The sequence below is a fragment of the Symsagittifera roscoffensis genome, chromosome 4 (assembly GCF_963678635.1).
Source record: "Symsagittifera roscoffensis chromosome 4, txSymRosc1.1, whole genome shotgun sequence".
NCBI lineage: Eukaryota > Metazoa > Xenacoelomorpha > Acoela > Convolutidae > Symsagittifera > Symsagittifera roscoffensis.
The window spans coordinates 71,809,560-71,833,218 of NC_087065.1; the positions used below are offsets into that span (position 1 = coordinate 71,809,560).

At 35.5% G+C, this 23,659-nt stretch overlaps 2 protein-coding genes across 5 annotated transcripts in view; one reads left to right on the forward strand and one right to left on the reverse strand.

Annotated features, from left to right (window-relative positions):
- LOC134845124 (AP-2 complex subunit alpha-2-like) overlaps window positions 1-23,659 on the reverse strand; it is a 606,200-nt gene that overhangs the window by 255,991 nt on the left and 326,550 nt on the right. The gene's annotated exons all lie outside the window — the stretch shown is intronic.
- Window positions 1-23,659, forward strand: part of LOC134845123 (FACT complex subunit SPT16-like) — a 590,873-nt gene that overhangs the window by 235,030 nt on the left and 332,184 nt on the right. The gene's annotated exons all lie outside the window — the stretch shown is intronic.

The window sequence follows — 23,659 nt, forward strand, 5'->3', positions numbered from 1 at the left end:
TGTGAATTTTGAAATGATTTTAAAAATCCTTCCTTATAATGAGGAAATAAATATTCAACTTAACGATAAATTGAAACGTTCATTTTCATCTAATTTCGTTTAGTTTTTGTTGCATATTGATGAGTTTTTATTCTTTTGAAAACTAGCAAGTGCTATAAGGAAAACCATTCTAAACTGCCTCACAAATATCATAGCAAATATCATTAACAAAGTTTTAATGGTTTGTGGTCAGAGACATCTGGGAAGCTGCAGCTGGAGGTATATGTTTGACACAGAGGCAAAGCGGAGCAAACACAAGCATAAAAAAGCATAAGAAATCAAAAAAAAAATGAAAATAAACTTTCATATGTCTCGATAGAAGCTCATTCTAGACAAATATGCCAAGCACTTGAATTTTAAATCAGCAACAATATTAAAAAAATTACGAAAAGAAACAGTAGTAGAAGAGTGAGCAAGAGTGGGGGGAGGGGTGGTTGGAGACCCTTATGTATTAAGATAAGGAATAGAGCATCCGGTCTCCAAGCTATGTAATAAGATGGGGAATAGATTTCCCATGTATTAAGATAGGGAAGGGGTTTCCTATTTAAGATGGTAAGGTTTCAGATGGTAAATTTCAGAAAAAATTTTGGGCGCCCAATTTTACCATGTTTTAAGATAGTGTTTAGATTTCCCATGTATTAGGATAGTGTATAGATACCAGCACACTGAAACTTTACCATTCCTATCTTAATACCTTGAGAAACCTATTCCCTGTGTTAATACAATGAGTGTTAAAACATGGTAAGATTGGGCGCCCAAAATTGCTTTCTGAAACTTACCATCTGAAACCTTACCATCTTAATTAGGAAACCTATTCCCTATCTTAATACATAGGAAATCTATTCCCTATCATAATACACAGCTTGGAGACCGGATGCTCTATTCCCTATCTTAATACATAAGGGTCTCGAACTACCACCCCACTCTTGCTCACTCTTCTACAACTAAAAACAAAGCCGACAATTTTTAAGCAGAAAGCAACTGAAACGAAAAAAAAAAAAACACTTCACGAAGTCTTTTTTTAAATTTTTTTTCAAGTCTTTCAAGTCCCTCCTGAAATTAGAATGAGAACTACTTGCACTTGCAACTACAATGAAAACTACGATGAACCAAAAACGTAATAGCTAATGAACTGTGGTATCAAAGACTTAAGGATCGGTTTTCTTCTTGTGATCAAACAATATTTTAGAGTTGTGGGTTTCATGGCAAAAAAGTTTGTGCTCATTTTTTGCGTCAACTTTTGGTTTGCGATAAAATTATTCATGTTGCACAAACTTTTTTTTTCATCTGATTATGTAGAAAATACTTCAATTTCTGTTTACTGATCTGGTGTGCCCGTTTTTGTTTTCTGATAGTAGATTTACTGAGAAACCAACAAATTTTAAGATGCGAAATGTAATGCGTTAATTAAAATAAAATCAACCGACAACCATCAATTCAATGAACGCAAGTTAAAAAAACACTAAGCAGTTTATCGAAAAATCTCAATTTTCGATTTTCAAAGAAAAAGTAAATGGTCCTATAGCTCTTCAGATTTTAAAGAATAATTTATAATTGTCATTTTTTTGATAAAATTAATTCTTTTAAGGAGGAGTGGGTTAACAGGTAAAACTTTTTCTTCGCTGAGAAATCTCAATAATAAATTCCATTTTTGAAACTAGAAGTCGATCTTTTTTTTGGTGCGATTTACACTACTGCCGTTCAATAGTTGTGACTTATTTTTCACAAAAAATTGAACTAAATTTAAAAAAAAATCAACAATGAACAGAACATAGTGAACAGAACAACAATGAACAGAATCAACAGTGAACAAAATCAAAACAAATTGAGTTTGATCCACAAAACAATATAAAATTTTTCCTGAGAAAAACTGAAAAAACAAACCCATCACAATTAATATAAGTCTGAACTACGTTCATCGACTCTTTAAAAAGTAACAAAATGTTAATAGGATCAATGGGTGATTTTTTTGAATTCGGAAAAATCTTTTTGCAAGGAAAACCATTCTATTGATTTTTTAATTTCAACACGACACGGTTGTTTTTGATAAACTGAACAAAATCCAGGACAGTGTCATTAGGTTGATTATTTCCTATGTTTATAGCGGAAACAGTACCGCAAATTGGGAACACTCGCTTAAAACACCCCACAGTTAGTTATTCGATTGATTTGTTTATCTCAGATTTGGCAACGTAGTTAGTGAGGAGAAAAATTAAAAAAAAAACTAATCGTTTTTTTTTCGCTAAGGCCAGCATTGATTTTTAAACAAAATTAAGGCGTAGCCGATTTGCAGAGGGAAATCTTGACGCCCAATTTTTCAATTGACCTCGTTGTCATACAACTAACTGGCTAGTTTTACAAGTTTTCAACTTGTTCTTTGATTGCATTTTCCTATAGTGATATTTTCTGAGGCAAAAAATCTTTTTTTAAACAGATAAAGGCAGATCAGCTTTGCGGAGAAAAAATTCCTCGCAACATGTTCTGTTGATTGATAGCCTAGTCTCAGATTTGGCAAAGTCGTTTTTGCCAAAAACAAATCTCTAAATGAGTAAGAAATTCCCATCACTGAAAGTTGCAAAGGCCTTCGGGTTTGGTCGACAGAGACTAGCGGAATATGCGGCAAACAGGTATGTAGCCGGTCATGCACCGTTTTTGTACAAAAAAAATGTTGCCACCAAAAATAGCACCAATGATTAAAACTCAGCTTGAAAAAATTGGTCTTGTAGTTTCACGCGACGCTCCGCCAGTCTAAATAAAAACTGACAAAACTTGGCTTAAGAGAACTAAGTTTTTTAATCATCGGCTATATTTAAACTGAACTCTTTAAAAAATTATTTCAAATTTTTTTTAAAGAAACACTTCCAGAAGTATGAGAGCAGCGTCAATTTTTCCAAACTAAGAAAACGATCTAAGAACACTTATAATTTTGGGTAAAAACCAAAACGCCACCCGTCAGAAAACTTAATTAAGCCAGTTTACCCTTCAACTACAAACTTGACTATTAAAAAAGACTATTAATTTGACTATTAAGCTACCATAAAATTATTTTCCGCAGTTGGAAAAAAATTTCTCAAGAAATCCAGCACAAAAATTACGACAAAATTCAAACACAAGCGAGGAAAACGCAAAAAACAACTCTAAACAGGCAAAACAAAGTGAAATCAGGAAAAGGTTAAAAAGACACCTTGATAAACATTTTTGCAAAGCTTGGGAGTTACTTGTTCTCACATCTGATTCATGACCGCTTGTAATTTTACTAACACTAGCCACCAATAAAGCAGCTGCAGTTTCTATCAAATTGCCAAAGCGATGCAGGAAAAACTCGACCAAAAAAACTGTAACTATTTCACTGTTCCGGATTTGGATCTCCTACCGTTTGCTTAGGATTTCCACTTCCTCGCAATCGCGCCATGAGCGCTTGAAAGAAAAATTAGTTGCCCAGTTTGGAAGAAAAAATCAATTGCAGAAAAAATAGTTGGAAATTATAGCTAGATTCACATGTTTTAAGATTTTGATCATATTTTGTACTGATAACGAAATGCGTAATTTTGAAAATTTCAAAACTAGACTCAACGCAAAATCCCAGTAATTTTTCTGCTTAAATAGTGGATTAGCTGCATATCTAAAGAAAAAACAACATCGATCGATCTTTCAAATAAATTCTTTATTTCAGATTTGGCTGGGTAGTTTTAGAAAAAAAAATTGAAAAAGATTCCAAAATACGATCAAAAATCGAAAAAGTTGGCTTTTCCTAATTTCACAAACTTTCTCTACTTAGGCACGGGAATAGTCTTGTATGCAGGGAAGATTTCCACACCCTGATTTTTAGATTGAATCCATAAAATCGGCTTTAGCAAGTAGCTTTCGAGAACAGTGATGATATTTCTTTAAAAAAAACGGTAAAAACTTCAAAAAATCAATTTCCCGATGTCCATATCGGTTTTTCTACAAAACAAATGAGGCAAAACAGATTACACAGAAAAAATCTAAGCCAAAGGTTAGTTTAAATGAATTATCAACCTCAGAATCAGCCGGTTAGTTTTTGAAGAAAAAAAATTTCCAATAAATGGGCCAAGTTTCAAAAACAGTACATTTTCTAAGGCCATAGTTTTTCAAAACGCAGGGCATATTTGCTGGCGCAGGTAAGATTCGCATACTACGTTTTTTTTTCCGGTTGATTTCTTATTTTCCGATTCGGCAAGGTAATTTTTGAGAAGTCAAAAAAGTTATAAATTAACCAAAAAGTCAAAAAACGGGCTTGTGCGAGGCCAGACTTTTTTCTTCTAAATTTAAGGAATAGCCGCTTGAGAAGGAGAGATCCCAATAATAAGTTCTTCAGTTTAAACATTCATCTCAGATTTATGCATTAATTACTTGAGAAAATGAACAAATTCAAGTCAAAAATCCCCCTACTTAAACTTTCGAAAGCCGTAGAACGTGGTCCAAACTGAAAAAAGACTGGCAAAATATGCAGGCACATAGAATAGCAGCCAGTTTTTCCAAGGAAACCATTGTTTTGAAGAAAAAAGGAAAATTTTGCGATAGGTTCAAAACTTTTTCAGAGGGTCGCAAAAAAACAAAAACTAACAAATCTCATACATTTTCATAACACCTGTTGTTTTCAAACAGGACTTGAAACTAGCCAAAAATAAACCAGCACTAAATATTATCAAATTATCTATGCTTGAACACGCTTAAATATGATGAAATTGAAATATAACAAAAGTGCCACTAATGAGCACTTTTATTTGCGACTTAGGTTGGAAAAAAGTAGGTGCGTAATAATACACTTCGCTTGTTTAATAATTTTCAAATGGGGACTGGAAAATTCTTTTGTTCTGAAAACTCGAACGTAGCCAACTCGCAGTTGGAAAGAAAAATGAACACAAGGAAATTTAGAAAAAAAAATGACCTTCAATTTTTGAACTTCATAAAAGTCCAGAAAGCCTCTTGAATTCTAGGAACAATTTACAATTAGTGCTTTTACGATAAAATTAATTCAATTTGAGAAAACTGGATCACTAGTTAAAATTTTAATTCCGCTGGGAAATCTGAACATTTAAACTTTCTCGGAACTAGAATTCGATCTTGTTTTTTGTGACCTTTAGACTTTTGCTGTTAGATAGTGGAATTGCCTTCCGTTTATTAATGGGAATGCACTGAACTTAAAGGAAATATCATATGTTAAACCGCGAACTATCAATTTTTTTTTCTAATGCACACATTGGTTGTCTTCAGATTATCAATCATGAGCGTGTTATAGCAAACGTGCTTAGATTTTTACTTTTAAAATAGGCTGATTCCAATTTAATATTTAGAAATAAGTGAAGCTGACATCTGTTTATTCAGTTATTTATCTGATTTTGAATAGGAAAATCTTGCTTCTAAAGGCGTTTGCAAACATGAAAAATCAAAACCACAAAACAAAAACTTGAGCCTGAAAATATTTCAATTTTTTCATGACAACTTTTTACGAGGTTGATGCTAACAGGTCATTTGTTTATCTATTTTTTAGTCGGGATAAGCAGACGAGCTTTCGATTTCTTCGATTCCGACGAAAAGGGATTTAAAGTAAGCTTCCACTAAATCTCAGTTTTTTCGGCATATTCGTTGATTAAGATGTGCCAATTCGATTAAAACTACAAATTTTACTATGAAAACCAAATTTTTCAATTTTTATTTCAAGAGAAACTAAAGTTGGCTAAGCATTTTGCTAGGTCTATCTACGAATAAGGATATCATCATAAGCCCATATAATACATCAATATTACTCATAACCCATGAAAATCACAAACATCGACTTTAAAACCAGTGGCTTCATTAAAAGCAATTAAATCAAGTCTTAGCTCATCAATAAGCTTCAAAATTTTGTGTTTAGTTTTAGCACTAATTTTCTAAACTAAATTAGATGCCGCCTCTTCCTCGGTGGATGATTCCGAGCATCTAATGGTGACATCGTAAGTGTACTCTGGTTCGGCTCTTCGGTTCACGACATCCTCGGTGATTTTGACTCGTTTTATGTTTGAATTAGGAACTTCGAACATCGGTTCCAGTAGGAGCTGTTCCACTATTGCGCGTAGTCCCCTGGCTCCTGTCTTTCTCTCGAGGGCTGACTTGGCGATTGCTTGCAGACCATCGTCCGTCACGCTTAGCTCACACTGAAGAATGAGTTTTTTAAAAACCATTTCAAAGCCTTAAAATCTACTACTAGGTCAATCCTATTTCACCTAACCTCAGCTATTGATTGCCTTCTTATATCGTACGATGATAACTTTTTAAACAATAGGAAAAACATTATGAAAGATGGTGAAAATGTTCAAAAACTGAGTAAAGAATGAGTCACAGAGCATAGGTAGTGTTTTAAAACTGCAGCTGGTCTATCATTACATACAAATATATCTTAAGCTTATCGCGGAGAACCTCGGACCTTGTCGATGTGGAAGAGGTGTTGGTACTGAGGAATGAGTGCGTTCTGGGGCTGAGTCAGGATCTGCACTAGAGCATGCTCGTCCAGACTCCCCAATGCCACTATCACTGGCAGCCGCCCACAGAACTCCGGGATCATGCCAAAGTCAATCAAGTCTCTAAAACATCACAATAAGGACACAGATGCGAAGCTGAGCTTCGCACCACTTGCGATACTAATATGAATATCTACGAAAATAACAAAAATCGGAAAAAAATCAAAATATCGTTTTTGACAACAAAAATTGCAACAGAAGCCCAAAATATCCCGAACAAAATTACTTGTACCATTGGAAACTCTACAAAGAGAGTTGTGAATGCTACACCGAATCCAAGTTGTCAAAAAAATATTTCTGCGGAGCTAAGCAGACAAAAATAAGCAGACAGACAACAATCTAACTTAGCCAAAATTTCCTATTTGCAAGAAAAACAACTCTCAACTGGAATCGAGCTCCAGGGCTTTGTCGTCTCAAGCATGAGGGTTACAAAAACTTGTGCAGAAGACCACGCAATTCAAAAAAATTGATCGAAATTTTTTACCTTCCGAAGAAAAAAAAACGATCAGGTTTAAACTCGTCGAATAAAAAGAACAATTTACTTTTTGGTTAAGCAAGCCCATTTTAAGAAAACTGGGCACGCCTTAACTTCGCTGGGAAATCTAGAAATTAAAAAAACTTTGAAACTTTTTTCGCGCCATTTAAGTTTTAGTAATTGGAGAGAGCAATTTACCTACTTTTAGCAGATGGACTCGAATTGAACTCAAAAAAGCATATAATTAAATGGATTAATATGTATGAGTGAGCTCCTGTAGTTTTTGAACATTTTAAATCTTTCCCTAAAAAATAAAGACCTATATAAGTGAAAATTACTTCGTTCTTTTACTAAAAACAGGATTACCTTCTCACATTATAAGTTTTACAAAATCAGTTAAAATAGTTCTGCGGTACAAAAAGAATAAAAACAAGAGCCAACAGATAGTTGGAAAAGAGCCTAAAAACTCAAGACAAAAAAAGACTGACCTTTTTCACGAAAACTTCAACTTTCGAATTTCAAAATAAAAAATAGATGGCCTTAAAGCTCTAAGTTCAAAAACCATTGTGAACTTTGTAGTAGTTAGAACATAGTTGAAAGTTTCCCGAGGGAAAAACAGCTCGGTCTGAGGGCACGAAGTACCCGATGGCGGCTCTTTTGCCCGAGGCCATCTTCAACTATGTTCTAACTGTTGAAGAGTATGTTTTTGCTCTTTCTGAGGGAAAAGATGCCGGAAAATTGTGAAAGAGCCCGGAAAAATGTGAAAGAGCCCGGAAAAGTGCGCGAAACTATGCAAATGATTTCATTTTTCATTCATGCGTTCTAATATTTTATTTTAAATTCATGCCTCGTCGTGAAAGAACATGTGTGAAAGAGCAAAAATATACACTTCACACTTTTGCTGTTCGATAGAGGAGTTTGCCTTAATTTTACAAATGAAATGAATTGAACTTGGAAATCAAAATTCAAACCGCAAAAAATTAAAACTGAGCCTGAACAACTTTTCCTGAAAACATCACGACTACAAAAGAGTCTAAACTACGTTCATCGAATCTTAAAAGAGCCTTTATTACGTTTATTGACGATTACTAACAACATCTAAATTAGATAAAACTTACCTAGCTTCTGATGCTGCTAAGAAAGCATCTTTGTCCTTCAAATCTTTGCTAGATTCACTTTGAGAGGCTGTTTCTGAATTCGATGTTTCAACCGAGCCGCTTGAAACCATGTCTTCTTCGATCGTCTTTGCTAAGGGCTGAGGAGTCGGTAGTTTTTTAGGAGCACCAAATCCGAGAAACTGAAAAACAAACCCGCAAATCATTCCGAAGAAAAACAGCAGATTTGGTTTTCACCCAACTTTATCATAATTAACTCCTCACTCATATTTCTATAAACGTCTATATTATGCTTCCATACCGTATCTATTAGTACCAGCTCAATACTTATGTTGCTTACAATAACAACAAAGTGAATTGAATATGCTATTTTAGAAGTACCTTCTGATTCTTCCTTCTGGCTACAATCTTGTCCAGTCCGTTGAAAGCCCCACTGGCAATGAACAGGATATTACTCGTGTCCACTTGGTACGAGTCCCCTCCCCCTGCCCCCGCACTCCTCATTTTTCGACTGCTCTTTTCTGGAACTGTCACCATGGTACCCTCCAGGATCTTCAGGAGTCCCTGTTGGACCCCCTCACCTCCGACGTCTCTCACTTGGTGTCCAGTTGGCACACAGCTGATCTTGTCCACTTCGTCCAGAAACACAATACCTGAAAGGAAAACCAAACATTTGCGTCACGTTTTCTCGTTTCAAAAAAAAGAAGCAACATATAATGGTGAGATAAAATTTGAAATTTCGTTTGAAAAACTCTCCTTCTGTTCAGTATAACGTAGAATTTTGATAAATGGGTCACAATAAAATATGAAAAAAATAGACGTAACATAAAACCATAGACGCCAATAGGAAAGCAGTCGGATCATTTTGACTTAATTATTACGTTACAGTAATATGAAACCGGAAAAGTGTCAACAGAGACGCCCTTACCCTGTTGACACTTTTCGACGTCGTAGTTTGCGTCCAGTAGCAATCGGGCTATCACACTCTCTATGTCCTCGCCTACGTATCCAGCCTGGGTGAGGGTGGTGCAATCGCAGATCGCAAAGGGAACGTCCAGACATTTGGCCAGAGTCTGCGCCAGGAGCGTCTTGCCTGAAAAGAGAGAGACATTTTAATTGCTTAAACGAGAAAGACCAACATGCAAACTCATCGGCTTCACGGCAAGTTATCTACTTTTATAATTCAGAATTATAACTAAAATAAGCCCAGAAACTTTTGTCGCAAGCACGGAAAACCTTCATCAATTCAAAAATTTTTCACCTAATTGGGTGTTTCAAAACTAAATATACAAATGAGTTCAAAAAACAAGTTCCTGATGATCCAAAATCTAGTTCCAAAAGAGTTCTATAATCAAGCGCCTCTCACCCGAGCCAGTTGGTCCCAGTAACAGAATATTGCTCTTCTCCAGGTTAATATTATCCCCCGTGTTTTTGACTGTGCTGTTTGACAGCAGAGTTGAGCCTCTGTTACTGTTTGTCTTCTTTTTCGAGTTGTTTGAGTTCGATTGGTTGGGTGGATGTGCGGGGGAGGAGTTGGGGATGAAGTTGAGCTGCAGAAGCCCTCCAGTGATTGGTCGACCCGTGACGGGGTGGAATCCCGAGATATCTAAGCAACGATTACTCATTCTGTCCACCAACCTTCAGATGTCCTTGCAACTAAATCACGGTCCGAAGCAACTTTAATTAGTAGAAAAAGACTAAAAATCAACATAAAGCGTATAAAAATGACTATCAATCAATGTAAAGCGAAACCTCGAATTGTACTTTGATGAGAATTGCTTCTCTAACAGGTCTGTCTAACTTTTGAGGTTCAGATTTACAAATTCGATTTGAGGGACCACCATACTTTATCTTCCGTATCTAAAGCTAAATTATTAAGTTTTGTGAGCATTCATCGTGGTGAATGACAAGGAGACGCGTCTGATCCTGATACTGAACTTAATAACGAGCTAAACAAACAAAATGAAGGCATTTTGGCGGTAAATGATTAATTGTTTCACAACTTGCTTGTCCTTAAACCGAACTAAAATAAGACTAACTACTGTAACAAGCTTTTTTCAGTAGGGCGCTTTTAACCAGCTTTGTTTGCTTTACTGTCTCTCATAATTGTCTATTAAGTTCATTAATTGGATCAGACCAGTTTCCTTGTTATTCACTTCTCTTGTTATTCTATTTTTTCAGCTGGCTGCCAGATGCACCGCTGTTTACCTCTTTAAAAAGTAACCTTTAGGTGCAAATATGTACTGCCCCGTGTTCGGCTGGTTCGGACTATGGTGGAACTCGAACGACTGCTGACTCGAGTTCCGGAGATCAACACTTGGCTCCGGGAGAACCTCTCCTCCTCCCGCTCCATTTGCAGCAACACCTGTCTCGCTAGACTGGCTATTCGGGTCTGATTTCATCTTCAGATTGTGTCTCAACCTCTTGTAGTGGTTGTAAGTCGCGACTGAGAGAACTTTCTTTGCATACGTCTGGCCGATCACAAACTTTTCCAGGAAAGAGAATATCTAAAAAAGACAAAGCTGTAATGGTAATGATATTCTAGTTCCCGGAATTATTCTCGGAGTAGTTTTGGTTAAAGCAACCCAACTAAACATCAATAATTTATTAATTTATCCACAATATAATCAATTTTTTTTGGACAGAATTTGAGTTTAAATCGTCGCTTGCATCATGTTTAAGAATCACGACAGAACAATCACAGAAACATAAAAAAAAGTTTAAAATCATCTTTGAGCCCATTGGGTTGAGAGAAGAGTTTAGATTCGAATTGACCTCTTTTGGAGTTTTAATTAATCGCGGAACCCATATTTCACGTCCTTGTTCAAATTTAACATCCCAAGGACCATCGCCAGAGCGCTTCTTTATTTCCAGCTCATGTTTTCTTTCTCGCATTTCTTTGATATCATCTTTGTATACTTTTAACCAGGTTTTCGTTCGATTTTTCTTAAGTCAGTAGGAGGTAAGAAATAAAAACAAGACTGCTCGTTTCAGGGCGAAGCCCTGAATGTTCCGACTGCCTTTTAATGTTTAATAAAACGTAATAAAAATGGGAAAAAAAATTTCTAAAATCTGAAATTTTTTATGAAAATCATCCCCCCACACGCCATATAAAGTACAAAAGGATAGATTTCGCTGCTTGTAACAAATCAATTATGGAAAATAAGCTTCTTCCAACTAATTTGGAACGACTTCTAAGACGGATTAAATCTCCGCTTACGCGTTAAAAGCGCGAGTTATATCGCGCGTTAATTGTCCCAAATTGGTCAAAAAGGCAATCTTTAAACCCTCATAACTTCACGAAAAATGATCACAGGTGAAATATCTTTTCAAATATAAGCTCAGGACAACAATAGCTTTCGAATGATTAAAAAAAAAATTCCGTCAAAAATGGCTAGTTAAAAAGTCGAAATTTGTCTGAAGAAAAAAAAAACCCACCCCGAGCACAAATATTCCGTTACTTTCGTATCGAATTATCCCGCCTCAAAAACCTTTTTACTTTGCAATGTCAATTCAATATTTCGTATAGCAATACTAATTCAAACTGCGTGTTTTTTGAAGTTCAAACCCTTTGGCCAATAAAAAATATATAAAACACTAGTATTCAAAATGATTTTGGCTACCAGTTATCTTTAAATTCTTCAAAAAATGCCTCTGTTTTTTATAGTTTTTTCTTTGGGCATGGAACGAATTTAACTGATGTGATATAATAACAAGTCCTCTCTCATTCTCCTGTCAAATTTCTTCAAGTCTCTGTTCGTATGCTTTGGTGCTGATAGAATCAAATAAAATTTCATATGCACACGAATACATCTAATTGCAAAACAGCTAGAGTTTCGCACCATTTGCGATACATTACAAACATAGCATGGCAAACTGGCAGACAAAAATTCAGACGAAATCCGCTAAGTAAGAAAACTGCTAAAAAAAGTCAAATTGAAACAATTGGCGAAACAATTGAAAGTTAAATTTACATCAAACAAAACCAAGTGGTAAAAAAAGCCGACAATTTGAGCTGACACCCTTTGACCTAATTAAATTGATTGCATTAAGTTAGATATTTTTGGAAAAAAATAAATTACCCTCTAAAAAGACTCACACCCATGGAAAATATGTTTTGCTCAGCCAACGACATAATATGATACAATAGGCCCATAAGGTATAAACCGAAAAACAAAGAAAAACTAATAACTGAAATTATACCCAACCGGAGACGGTAAATTTGAAACTAACATGCAAAGCAAATATTGACACAGAGGTGAAGCTGTGCTTCGCAAACACTAGCAAGAACTCGATCGAAAAAAGTGCATAAGGAAAAAGTAGAAATAAGCTTTGAATTAGTAAAAATTTCGGCTACGACTGGGATTCGATCTGAGATCTAAAGATTATGAGTCTCACGCAATAATCAATCAGCCACGGACACTTGATTAATCGGAAACACTAGACACGAATAAAGCAGAGAACAGATGATATGCAATTTCCAATGCTTAAGTGAAATTTCCAAAAAATTGAACACTTTTATTGCGAGTTAGGTTAGAAAAAAAGGTTTGTGCTAAAACACTAACGCTCGTAAGACCGCTAGTGAGACTAGAACGAGTATTTGAAATGCAGACTTGCTCAAAATATATCTGTTGGTTGACGAAAGTGCAGGTTGAGAAAATGTTATTTTGTTGGACAAGTGGCTTACATGAAAACGTATGTTCCGATTTGATAACGCTTGCTAATTGCGTGCGTAATAATAACGTGCATATTAATCAACGAGCAAAAGATTTAAAAAAAAAAGACCTCTATTTATAAAAATTATATTAAAAACTTGTCAAAAAAATAAATCTCACATTCCGCAAAAAATAGTATAACTCAATTACCAATGGGGCTTTGAGAAGGCATTCAAAAACCTCACAGAAAGCTGAACCTTCAAAAAGACCGAGCTATAGCAACAAAGCCGACAAAAATATAGAAAATTTCTAATTTGCAAAAAAAGGTCCCGGCCGGATTCGAACCTGCTTGAGACGAGAATGACTTGCTGCCTGTATTTTTACGTCCAAATCTTACGAGCAAAGCTCTTTATGGAAAAAAGTTTTTGTAACCGCTAGCAAAACCCTTGATTATCGTCGAAGTAATAAAATCTTATTGATTATGTAAGCTGAAAATCAAGGAAAGTTCAGTATTAAATTTATTCATTCATACTATTTTTATTTGGGCATAATTTATTTGAACGGAGGCGTAGCTTAACAACTACCGTGTTTGCTAATAACAGACGAGAAGTTCTGATGCGTTTAACAAAATTATTTAAATAATAAATCAATAATAATAAATAATAATAATTAAATAATAAGTCAATAAAAAAATCACAGATAACTGTTAGTGGAATTTTTGAGTTCCCCACACGCTATGTAAAGTACTAAGTGAGATGTTTCTTGTCTAGTACCACATTGATAGCAAAAAAGGCGATTTAAGACACTGTTTTAAAAAAATTTCAACTGCACTTTTTATTGAGGATTAACTTATTCAGTTCTTGATATTTGATTTTACTCAATCCTGAGTAGTTTCTGCCTTAAAACGTTATGAAATTTCATCAAAAAATTTATTTATTGCTAAACTGCCTGTTAAATTTCATTTGATTCTGACACCTTTCTCTCGCCAATGGCGATCTTTGTTGAATTTTTGTTTCTTTGTAAGGGCTCTGTCTAAACTAAGTAGCGCAAGGTCAACTTGGTTCCGTTTTTTAGCAGGTAGGAGAGTGCTTTGAAGATCAAAGTAGTTCAAATAATCCTTCAGCGTCCACTTTCCTTCTTTCAGTAAATCAGTTACGAGGTGTTTATCGGGTAAGACACGGATACCTTTATTCTGTAAAAAAGGGTTAATTTTAACATTAAGATTAAATTCCATTTCAGAAAAACTAACTTCATAGTGGAGAGTGCATCATTATGCATAATAATGATTCTATGCGATAAGGTACACATATCGCATAGAATCATTTTTTGCCTTGTTTAATTATGCAAAATTTTGCTCCTAGTTGTGTAGAAAAGAGAATGTGAGTTCCAGGCAAAAATCGTTACCACAAGTAATCATCGGAATGGGTTGAGGGATATATCAGATGAAAGCCCTTTTGGTCGTGATTCAAGCGACATTAAAAACCATCAAATAATTGTGTGTCCCCGTGTCGAGAAAAAAACGGCTGGAAAAGCGTTCTAATTTTGAAAGCTTCAATTAGTAAAATTTTAAGTTGAAAGCTTCTAAAATTTTGAGTCGTGCGAAACTAATACGACCGATTAGCTAGCCTCCTTTCAATTTGGAACATTTAAGGAAATTCAAATTTCGGGTAGCAAAGAAAAAATTGTTACCAGTTTGATTATATCATAAAACATTAATAAAATCTGGAGACAATTTTTTTTTATTTTTTTTTCCAGAATACTCAGCGGAATAAAAAAAACATATTTAAGATTAGAAGTCATTCACGTTTTTTTTTTTGCATCATTTGCACATTGCTATGGGAGAGCGTAATGTTCTTTCTTTTTTTTGCATATGAACTTGAAACGAAACTCAAAAGAAATCAACAAGTACAATAATCCGAAAAATGGAAAAATCCAGATCAATATTTCTCAACACTGACACTGAAGCAACTTTTTGATTTTTTTATTGGAACCCAAATCACGGCCATCATGAGAGCTTTAATATGACACCCATCTTGATTCGATACGCTTCTCCTTTATCTGCCAAAAACCTCACGCTACGCCTTTCCCATGCCTCTTAGGGCGGGGGGGGGGGTATTGAGAACAATGGTGCGTAACTTTTGGCTAGTTTTTTCACACTTTTTCTTTCAATTCTTAAGTCCCACCTGTTTGGGTGGGGGCAGCGTCTCGGCTTCTTCCTTTTCTTGTTTATTCTGCTGCTGCTGAAGTTTTTCTTGTTCGCTGGATGAGAAGTTGTTGTTGCTGCTGTTCATTTCCTGCTGCATCTGTTTCAGTTTGTCCTCCTCCGACAGGACTGCGAAGAAGTAGCTGCAGTTGTCGCACTTCACGAATCTGGTCGACGCTACAACCAAAAAAAAACAACTGATCCATTAACATCAACTTAAACTGCCACGGATTTCAGCCTTAAAACTCATTCTCACTTTTCCTTCTTACTTAAAGCATCAGAACTTACTTATTCACACGTCAATTTTTTCCATTCAACTACGAATTATCAGTCAAAAACGTGCTTCAACTAATTAGGCAGCGAAAATTATACCCTAAGTTAATTATTTTTTCTAATAAAAAAGGATACACTTACAGACAAATGTTTCGACTACACTGCAGCTGCTTCCACAATGAGTACACGTGTGAGTTCCCTTACTCCCTCCTCCTCCCCCTTTCGTTCCTTTCTTGCCCCCTTTGCCCTTAATAGGTGGCTGCTGCGCCCCTCCAGTGGTGACGTCACTGCTGCTGCTGCCATCAGATGAGGAGGAGGCGCAGTTAGACATGGCTTTGCTGCCATCTATCATGTCTGAAAGACTGTGCGTGTCTTTCAGAAGGGCTTCGACTAAAATAAACCACACATCAATATTTCGGCTCTTTTCGATTGGTATAATAGAACAGGGCTATCATAAGAGAGCTAATATTTCTAGTTCGAACTACATTCATACAAAAGATGTTTTTGATTTCGTTGAAATTTATTCTATCCATTGTTACGAACATGCACTAAAAGTCTTATGCACTAAAAGGCCAAAAAGAAAATTTATACATCTTTAACTAAAATTAATGCGGCAAATTCAAACATGCAGATAAAATTAGTAGCGGAAATGCCGCTTTAATTTTTTTCGTGGAAGCGATATTACTGAAAAATTCATGTCTATGATCAAAATGTCACGAGTGACTAGAAATCAATTTGATTATTTGGAAAGTTCCACATTTTTGGTATTTTCGGCTAAGGTTTGTTTTCATCTGCTAGTAAGGTTCAATGAAATTCCTGGCCGTGTTGCTTGAATTTGATTGGCTTAAAATAACCAATCAGATTCGATCGAATAAACTTCAGCTCAACTTATGATTTAGGGCCGTTTAGAGCAAAAGACCCAACTTATTTTTCAATTCTTTGACTTCAATCAACGATTTCATTATTGAAAGTTTGTACGATCAGCTTCTCCGGAGAATAATTAAGAAGCTTATTTGGACGGGGCGAAAATAAGCGTCGTGAAATAGCACCAAAGATTGCGCTTTACACTAAAGTGAAGATGCACTTCGCAAACACACGCGAGAAAACGACAAAAAGGAGCTCTAAAAAAGAAACAAGAAAAGGAAAAAAATAATCCTCGAATAAAATTTTTTTCACTATGTCGGATTCTTGGAACGAGATTCTTGGATCCAATTTATATTCAAAAAACAGAACTCTGAAGAAGGGCAATCACTTTGGTTTGCGCTTTTGACAGTTCAAAAGCAATTTTGAAAATTCCATTGTATTTTCAACTCTTTTCCACTGTCTCAAGGTCAGAACTACTTCAGAAATTTGAGACGTTGTCCGATAATTTTGTTAAAAACTATGAAGATGCATTGTAATAATACACTACGCTTCGTTGTGCATTAAAAGTTCCAAATCTTATGACACCCATTTTCGCCCTGACCAAATATTTTCTTAACTACCCTCCAAGGAAACTGATGGGACAAAAAGTTTCAATTATGAAGCTGTTAGGGCCTAGAAAACTAGACGACAAGCAAATAAGACGATCGTAAAATAGCTGAATTTAGACGATAACTCTTCGTGAATTAAGACGAGAAAACTGGGTCAACATTTTTTTCGAATAGGGTTACACAAAACAAAAAGGTTATATTATCACAGAACCGATCAAAATTATTACAAAAAATTTATTATAACATATTTAATCGAAAAAGAATAAAACATTTTCCAAATACATTGGAAGTTCGATATAATGAAGAGCCAGAACTTACACTCCTGGTTGAGATGCAACTGCAGTTCGTCTTGAATTTCACTCTCCATCTGAGACATCTCTTTCTCATCCAGTCCACCTCCCATAGACTTACTCTCACTCTTCTGCTTGCCAACATCACCCGAAGTACCTTCTTCATTTCCAGCACCCTCACTTGTTCCAGATACAGCTGACTCAACACGATCACAAGTTGGATCGCCATTTTCGCCACCACTTTTGTCAGAGTTCGAACACATACGCACCAAATAAGATTGGGAGCGAGAAGAAATGCGCACTTTTCGCGCTAAAACAGACAGTATTAGTTAGCATAATTTCTCAAAAGAGTCACCCTCGATTCAAAGATGTCTTTGCTTAAGAATTAAAATAATAAGAGACACTCTCAACTCATTTGGATTCATCGAACTCTCGAAATAATTGAACAACTTCATTCCATCATAACATCACTATTATAGCCATCATCAAAATCTCTATAAATGTTTTTTCAATAGTGAAATTGATATTTTCGTGGCTGGAATTTCGTCGAGGTTTTAATATATCTCAGATTTTAAATAAAAATACATCTTCAGCTAATAGAATAACTTTCGCGCGATGAAATTCATGAAAGATACTGCACGACTCTGATTCGAAAAAATACGGCACTACTGAACCATGTGACGCAAAAGCAATTAGAATGATATCTTGGCGGGTTTTCATCAACCAAAACGTATTGCACTGTACTAGGGTAATGCAATATGGTAACAACTTCTCCGACGCAGTGTCATTTGTATTGAAAATGAACTAATCACCGAACAAAGAATGCAAAAGTAGTCACAACTAAAAGTACCAAATATTAATGTGAAAACACAGGAGACCAAAAAAGCGACTCTACATACCGAAGGTACCATCTTGTAGATGAGGCGAAGAACATGAACATCTGTAAAGAAATACTCGGCTTTCGAGTCTCTGAACGCCATTCTCGTTAGTTACTGACGAAGATGACGTCACTTTATGTCGTGGCCCAATCAGACGCCGACAGGATCCGAGAGAACTAACGCGGAATGATCTGTTCATGTTCTCACAGATTCAATCAGGAACAAGTTCAGTTCCCACAAAATAAATAACTAATACTAATTATCAGACATTCTACCTAAAAAAAAGAGAACTTGGATGTAGAAAAATAATTATTTAAATACTTTTCAAGGGTTCGAAAAAAAGGGGAATTCAAAACGTTTTGTTTAACTTCATTTTACTTATTAAAGGCTTTAAAAAACGTCCAGTAACATTATTATACTGTTTCTATAAAAAATATATATACTCGGCGTTGTGGCGCATCCGGTAGTGATCGTGTGCTGCCTAGCAATAATATGGTTGCGGGTTCAAATCGCACATGCGCTGCAATTTGCAAGGTAAGCTCTTGTAAGATTGCCACAGCTTAGTTAACCTTAAATAATTAATCTCAGGGTTTGGCTGGTTTGGAAAAAAATGAAAAACGATAGAGACTTCCTTGGCTCTATTTATTCAAGAGAGAAAACAACAAGCAAAACTCTCCGAATATCATAAACAATATATTGCTAGTTTCTGAAAATGGGTTAAATGTTCATGTCGCTGGATAATCTTCAAATTAAATTCCATTTTCGAAACTAGAAGTCTCGCACGTTTTTTCGCACCATTTACGAAGAGATCAGCCATACTCGGAAATTTGATTTCAGTTTCCGAAAAAGAATTATACGTTTTTACACAGAGGTTTTCATACTTTCTTCGCAACATTTGGGAGACAAAATTATATGACTGTCTTCAGGTAAAATGTCTGTAAAACGATTGCTTCCTGATTCAAAGTTGTCGTAAACTTCAAAGTATTTCAAAACTAGGCACGCACATGTCGTTCTCTATCGTCTTTTTAATTAAAAAAAAGCTCCCTTGACAAACTTGAAACAAGCAGCAGAATCATTTGCAAAAAAAATAAAGGGGAAAATCGTTTTAATTTTTATTTTTGCGATCAGATTAATATCATAATTTAAATGCTTTCTTTTATCTCAGAAAGGAGAATGAGCAGACACAATAAGAACTCTAATCGTATAAAAAAGTTCCAAAAAAATCGGCATTTTCTTGGAATTCAAATCACTGCAACATAATATTAAGACAACAAGAACATATTCTCAAACAAAGTGGAACTTGTTAAGATTATGAGCAAAGTCCATGTGATGGCATTTAAGCCGACAAAAGTATGCAGAAAAACGATAGTCAAACCTTTTTTTGTCAAACGGAACCAGATTCAGTTATCAAAAAGCGGGTCCTAGCAGTATTCGAACGACGGGCCTTCGGAGAGCCAGGCATCGACGTTACCTTAAGACTAATAGTGCAGCGACAGAACTAGAATTTGAACTAGAGGCTAGCTAAAGCCGGAAGTACCTATTTTATATTTTTGAATTTGTTGTACGGATAAGTAAGAGTGAAATTTTGGAATGTTCCCAATGACCTATTATTTTTCTCACTAACTTCAAGGTGTAGCATGGGGGTTTTGCATTCAGGCTTCCCAAAAACTGGTGCCTCGATTAAACATTTATATTAGGATCCGCTGGGTAGTTTTCAAGAAAAGTCAAGAAAGTTCAAAAAACGGATACGAAACCAAAACCTTGACTTTTCTGATGGTCATAACATTTTTGTACGAAAGTTTAGACTGGTTGCTGCTCATAAAAGGAACAACCCGCTCTCTACATTGAACCCAAACTGTCAAAATGGGCATAGTAGCTTTCCAGAAAAGAAAAATTGAAAACGGCAAAAAAAATCGAAACTTGGACTTCTTCGAGGTTAATAAAATTTTTGTGGAAAAAAATTTGGACTTCGTCGCTTATGCAAAGGAGCTTAGCACAATCTTTCTCTCTTTTGAGCCCAAAATCTCAGCTTTGGTAGGGTAGTTATCGAGAAGAAAAGTTTTCAAAAAACAGCCAATAAATCAAAATTATGACATTTTGGAGGGCCATAACTTTTGTGTGATCTAAATTGGACAGAGCCGCTTATTCAGAAACTTCACACACTCTTTTCACTTCATCGAACCCAAAATCTGAGATTTGAAAGGGCTGTTTCCGAGAAAGTTCAAAAAAGTTGAAAAACTGTCAAATAATCAAAATAAGTTTTGTTTAATAAGTTTGGGCTTAGCTAGGGGAGCTTCACACAACCCGTCATTTCGATTGGAATGAAAATCTCAGATTTAGTAAGGTAGTTTTTGAGAAAAAAAAACAAAGTTTCAAACAACTGTCAAAAAGTCGAAAAAATGACTTTTCCGAGGACCCAAACTTTTTGTGTACCAAAATTTGGTTATAGCCTATTAGACAGAGGAGCTTCCAATGATCCTTTCTAGCCGTTGAACCCAAAATCTCAAATTTGGATGAGCGGTTTCCGAGCAAATGATGAAAAATCCAGAAATAGTGGTAAAATTCCCCACAGGCTTTTTTGAAGACTGCAGAAAGTGGACTAAGGAAAGAAGAGACTAGGAGATTAAGCAGGCACACAGGAGAGTGGGCGTTCTTCCCATTGGAACCAAATATAAGACAATCAGAAGAGTGCCTTTGAGAAAAAATTTAGGTTTTTGAGAAAAGCTGAAAATGTTTTCCAAAGCGTCTTAAAAACCAGATCCTTCTTCACACGTTCTTAAAACCTTTTTTTTAATCAAACGATTTATAAGGCAAGCTATCAAATGACTTAGTGACTCTGCGAGACAAGATATTCACCAGGAAAAAAGTCAAATACTCCGATTTTATAACGCATGCTGGTCACGAGCGTAAAATTTCAATTCTGATCAATTTCCTGAAACAAATATACCTTGCGCAGAACTCAATTCGAGCTGTCCAAATACTTACTTTCGAGCTTTTATACTGATTGTTTTTCAATGAACAACAGAAAACATCGATCCAGCAGATGCTTTCAATTTATTTGTAAGAATAAACATACAGGCAAAGCTGCGCTTCGCACACTAGCGAGAAAACGACAAAAAGCAGCTCCTCTTAAAATGGAATTAACAAAAGTAGAAATAATCCTTGAATTAAAACATTTGCTATGTATCGGATTCTAAATTGCTACCTCGCAATTTCAGTTTGACGGTCTCGCATCTGCACGATTCATTGAAAATTTGCTAACACTAGCCAGCAATGATACAGCTATAGATGCTAATAAATTGCCATGGCTATGCAGCAAAAATGCCATCAATTATAAATAAAACTTGCACTAGTGCGGCGTTGAGCCTTCAAGAAGTAGCTTGAGAAGCTCGCGTCCGCCTCCCTAAGCCAAGTAACCTTGACTAACTGCAAACACTAGCCACCTTAAAACAGCAGAGAACAAATGCTAGGAAAAATCCAATGCTACAGATCGTGATTTTAAGCACTTTCATTTGTAATTTAGATTTTAAAAAATCTAATACATTACGCCCGCTTGTGTATAAGTTGAAGAAGGTTACAAAGTTAAGAATCGCATAAAATCAACGTTCATAACAACACTACGGTTAGCGTTTTTACGAAAAACTTTGCATTACAAACATCGGAAATCACTTCCCGAGAGGCAACTAAGGCGACCATGTTTTTGTCTACCCCGTTTAGCCGAAAATCAAACTGCTGTCAAAAAAATGAGCTAAAACGTTTTGAAATTCAAAATTTTGACAAGCTCTCCGTCCTGAAAAGACATGCCACATAGCGAAGCTGTTTCAGAAAGTTGCCTAGTACTAATATTGATTTACTCGGCAGCGCAACGACGTTTGTTAGCGAGATTGGATAAAAACATTGCAACCAAATGCTCAAACTGCAACGCTTCACCAAAACAAAATAAACACACAGGCGAAGCGGAGCTTCGCAACACTTGCGATAAAAAATGAATGACTGTGATTAACTGCGAAGAAAAAGACAACTCAAAAATTAAAATAAAAAACTGTTTTAAAAATTATCAAAACCTGTTATAACATTGACAAAGAAACTATTAAGGATTGCAAAAAAGGACAAAAATTCATGTAACAAAATTACCAGCACTATTAGAAGGTTTACAAAGAACTTTGAAAATTCCGAAAACCGAATCTTTCTGCGGGACCTAAGCCGCCAAAATTTCCAGACAGATATTAGAAAACTTTCAGTTTCCACAAAAAAAAAACAGGTCTCGACTGGAACTTCAGCGATGTCGACTCAAGCATCGGTGTCACCACTGCACAGAGCACTTTTGGAATTTAGAAAGAAAATAACTTGCAATTGTAATGAACAGCATGAAAAAATAGAAAAAAAATAGACAAAACTTCCTAGAACTCACTTACTGGCCGAACACCAAAATACACTCGAAACATTTTTTAGTTTGAATACAAATGCCCAAATTTTGAGCAAATTGCGTGCTGCGGCAACTATGCCGACAAAAAATCCCGCGGACATTTTTCCCTCACAAAAAAACTGGTCCTGGCCGGATTCGAACAATTGACCTGTCTTTATAGGCAGGTGCATTAGCTCTTCGCCACATGAGCGAATCAACATCTGACTTTTGATTTCTTATAAAACAAAGGTAAAAAGATTCAAAAGACTCTGTTAAACTAGTTGTTGACCCGAAAAAAGTCTACATCTCGGTTTGATAACGCTCGCTTATCGAGAGCGTAAAAATACTCGAAAAATATTTTAAGTTCATAATAAGGTATCTTCCAAAATTAATGAAAAACAAAAACTTGAAAGACTATACCTAACAAAACTGTCTTTTTTAAAACACTCGATTGATCAGATATCATTATTCTCTCAAAATGTAATGACAACGAAACCAAAGCCAAGAGGGGCAAGCAAGCTGATGGCACTAAAGCTCAGAATTATTAACTCAAAAAGTTAGGTGTCATTTTTGCAGGCAAAAAATTCTGACACCAATTCTGCATCAAAAATTATTCAAAAAAGGTGGTGCACCAACAATGGCTATAAATGAATCCTTGAAAAACTTATCGCAAAAATTCTCTTATAAAACAGATTGAAATTTTTTTTTAAATCCAAGCAATTTGCAAACCATTAACAATGGGCAAAATAGCAAAAGGAGATTTGCAAAGTTTTAATGGAAAAGTGTCAAAAAATAGAAACAAATGATTAATTTTTTTTAAATAATTACATTTTGAGATTCGGAAAAGATAAAATAAATCGGTCTAGAGCTCTTTGAATTCCAAAAGAATCTTTTACACAGAGGCGAAGCAGAGCTTCACACCAGTTGCGATACAAAAAATGAATGATGTTCACTGTTTGCAGATGAACCTACAAATAGAAAAAAAACTTCAAAAAATTTTTTCTCAAAAAATAATAAAAATTGCAAAAAAATCCGAAATATTAGAAATGAATTACTTGCACATTTAGAAGGTTCAAAAACAGAGATACAGCAAAGCATCGCAATACTTGCAGTACAATACATACAATGCATGGCCAATCCGCGGTAACAAAGCCGATGATTCTTGAGCAGAGGTGCAGCAAGCATAGCAATACTTGGAGTACAAAACATGCTTAGCATGGCCGATGCGCGATAACAAAGCCGACGATTCTTGAGCAGGCACAAGTTGCGTCGACAAAACTTTTATTCAAAAAAATTAACAACAAAATTTTTTTTTAAGTACCACCTCAAAAAA